We start from the raw sequence: 4106 nt of genomic DNA on the forward strand, positions 1-4106 counted from the left end.
AGGTTATCAAAAGCTTCCAACCTAACAGTTTCAGAAACTTCAGGTATTGTTTATACCAATACTCTGAAATGTATTAACCAATATAAAACATTTAGGAAGTCAATTCTCTGTCCTAGAGAGCTTACAAATGAAGGCCAAATCCTACAATCCATTGATGCAGACAGATGCCACTCCATTAATTTAATAACAGGTTTCTGCAAGCTGCTTTCAGGGCTGAATCTTGGACAAAGAGCATGGAGGAGATTTAGACACACACAGTGACATAATCTCATCACGCAGTTTGTGTTGTCTTTCAAATGTTTTCATATCCTTACCCTATGCTGTCACTCCTGGTGACCTCACCTGCCTTGTCTTCTTGTCAAAGGATGTGTGTGTACTGTAGATATATCCTAGCTATCTTAAGTACTAGGGTAGCTAGAATTGAGAAATTCAATAATTGCTGTCTGTGTAACTGTTAAACTAATTTATTACACTACTTTGAAGGAAACGGAGCTTTTTTAAGGTGCTTACATGATTTGATAAGAGGACTTTAGATTTCTTTCTGTCATAATTCTAGGTGCCAGACATGCAATAWTTCACTCCAGTCCCTGATGAGTTGCTAAGAATTGTCTGCGATCAAAGCACTTGGGGATGTCTCCTACAACCTTTTACTTCTGTTTTTTTTTTTTAATCTGTGATTTCATTTCACATTAAAAGGCTTTCTTCGATGTACATCTGAAATCTACTGATCCCAGGCTACCAAAAGGTATGTTTGTTAAAAGATATGGCTGGTCTTTGATTTATAAAGTACAGCCTAGGCTGATCTGGGTTAAGTTCTTATCTATAGTGCCTGTAACCCTGTGGRGATGCTGCGCAGGAAGTCACATAATGAACAAATCTGAGCTTCAGCAAATAAAGCCCTGCATAAAGCTGTAAGCCAAGTGGAGGCTATTACTTGCCCCTCCCACTTGCTTTCCCCTTGTAATTAAGTGGAATTCACACTGTATCAGTTATACTTGTTTCCTAAGCAACTTACCAGACTTGGTTTCTGTACTGTACTGATCATCTTTTTTTTAAGGGCCAAGAGCAGTACAACTGACAGATCATACACTATTGCTTGTGGTGATAGCTTGACAGCTTTGGCGATTTCTATGCAGACAGCCYAAGCTAATAAGAATCTGGAGGTCCAGGAAGATGGCCACTGAGCATACACAGTGCAGTCCCGTTGCCCATGAGAAGCAGAATCAAGGTACATGTGCATGGATCGCTCTTCCTGTGCGCGTGCTTTAATGGTGATCTGCATGCTGACAGGCTGATTGCTGATAGGATATGTTTCGTGTGTGGAGTCTCACAGCACAGATCTGAAAACATAAAATGACAAGTGAAAACAAGATAGAATATATTGAAACTTTGCTCAGGTAATTTCTACTAGGCTTGAGTGTGTTTTATTTTACATGAATTCAGAGTTTTACAGAATCTGAAAATAAATTATTTTGATAGGTATTTTCTATTACAAACGTTCTTCTGCAAATTACTGAATAAAATTTTGTCTGATAGATGGAAACAAGTCTGAAGGGAGTGTTTCTGATATTACTGCATCTTATCAAAATGTTCAAAAACTCAGGAAACATCACTTTGCTGGGACTGTATGCATGCCAGCCTGCTGAGGTGAAGTGAAAGGACTTTGAAAACCGGGTCTTACCCCTGTTATTCATGTTACTTGTGATACATAAATGCTTTTCTTTGGATGGCATAAATCAGCATCTCTTCTGTCTTTATTGAATCGAGTGATTTGACAACTTGAGAACCTGGCTTGAAATTCCTATTCCATCTTAAAGCAGGTTTTGCATGTTCTATACGTTTACAGCAGACTATTTTAAAAACACTTTAGAGCATTTCTCAATACATGGCCTAGGATATTGCTCTTGGTGACAGGAATTAGCACTGCTACAGTCAGGGGTTGACAAGCCAAGCAAAGTATGGTGTTGCATGTAGCCCATTTCTTTCTCAGTGTCACACACTGGCTAGCAAAGATTGAGGGCCATTACTTTAGAGTATTTCAATTTTTATTTATTATTTATTTATTTCTATTTCTCACACTTGAAAGCAAAAAATCAAATTGAATTTTACTCTGTATTTAAAATATGACCATCTATGCTGGTCTTTCGGTAAGATTATAGTACTGGCAATCTAACTGAGATCTTTTCAGAGCTAGAAGTAAGTATTCAACTGGCAACCAGGTTGTTTCCCCTTTGTAAGACATCCAAAATCTTAGATAGCAATCCTTAAACATGTTACATGAACAGTTCTGTATCTTGCCAATACTGGCATTGACACCAGTTATTTCCTCTCCTCCTCAAACAAACACACAGGCACAAGTGAGAAAAGGAGGGAAAGATTTCTTTGACAAGCTGCTTAAAATAAATGGGAGCTTTTGAAGGTGCTGAGAAATGTTGAGTGACAGAAATAGACCAGAACCTGTGGTCAGGGAACCAGTGATACTGTCAAAAGTGCACAAAAGTGTCAAAAAGTGTGAAAACATATGCAAAAAGTATAGTATGGTTTTGTACTTTGTCAATATATAGTGATGACACTGCTATCACATAGACACCTCTAAGCACACAGAAAAGCCTGGGATGGTGGTGAGTATGTGTTACTGGTGTAGATCCATTTAGATGGTGGTGCATTTACAGCTAGCAAAAATGATGAGTTATGCAGATCATCCCAAGCGTTGTTTGCTAGAGCCCTTTTAACTCAAAAAATTGAGCATTTATAGTAAGTTTCCACATATGTGCCATTGCATCTCTATGTATTGGATTTGTTTAAATGTTGTGTTTCATTCTCTTTTACTGGAATAGCTAGAACAAGCAGGCTTTGCTAGCTGTGGTTGAGAGCAATCTTGGGCCCCAGAATAAGTATTGCCTGATTATCAGGACATACACCAGAACTGTGAACAAATGTTATTGATACATTGACATAGTTTGAATTGTTTGGGTGTACTAGTCTCATGTCACCTATGGAAACATGGTATTTTTCTAGCCCTGAGGTTATGTTGCTACCTGAATTACAACTTCTTACCCATTCAGCACTGACTTTCAGTCTTAGGTTCTTGTTTATATCAGGTTCATATTTGGACATGGTGAAAGAAACGTTGCAGTGGTGTAATAGTAATAGCAGAGATTCAGGAAAAGCTCAGAGAGCTGGAGCATCTGATGTGGTCCTGAATTAGCACTTGCAGGTGAGTTTCGTAGCACTTGATCAAGTGTTTTACCTTGAGATCTTCTGCTCTATCATATGATTGCAGGGGAAAAAAAAGTGCATATTATACATCTAAGGTGAAATGATTCATTGCACAGAGYATCCACCATCTTCCTTTCAGGGCTGTATTTCAGGAGGTTTGGCAGGGAAGCAGAGTAGCTGTGTGAGAACAGAAACCTCCACTGGTGAACAGGGAGAGTGGCTCTGTAACATCACTCATGGAATAGAAAGCCTAAATGGGGGCTTGCAGTTTTAAAAAAATTCTTAATTGTATTTTTGGGGAGGAGTACATACTTAAGTAAAAGAGTATAGAAGAAATCTTATGTTTATGACAAAATATTCTCATTTGTTACTTTTTGAAAAGTGTAAGTTCCAGATGTTATAAATAGGAAAAAAACTGTGAAAATATATCTTAGTGATTTCCTCCCCTTGCCCAATGGAAAAAAAAAGGGAGGGGGGAAAGAAAGTCCATTTTTTTTTTCCTGGAAACAAAACCCAGAAGAACACTCACTTGCTCTCCGGGATGCAAAGTGGTGTAGTAGGAAAGTGACGGCGAGGGGGGGACACGCTGCGTGCGGGCCCCGGCCGTGCTGCGGGCGCCGCTGGCCGCGCTGCGCTGCGGTGCGGTGCGGGCGGCTCCAGCCGGGGTCGGTAGCGCGCCAGCTCGGGGTGCGGGGGCGGGGGGAGAAAGGGGCTGCGCGGTGTTTTTAGCCCACTTGCGGGTCCCCACGAAATGGCTGCCTGCTTTTCTGCTGCTTTGCTACTTACTCTACTGCTGCTTTTTGCAGCCCTGCCTTCTCGCAGGTGCGGCGGCCCCGAGGCCTCCCCCCAGCGCACGCCCCGGCCCCCGCCGCCGCCGGGCCTCCCTC

Source organism: Rhea americana, unplaced genomic scaffold (assembly GCF_003343005.1).
Source record: "Rhea americana isolate MKP2758 unplaced genomic scaffold, rheAme1 scaffold_51, whole genome shotgun sequence".
Lineage (NCBI taxonomy): Eukaryota > Metazoa > Chordata > Aves > Rheiformes > Rheidae > Rhea > Rhea americana.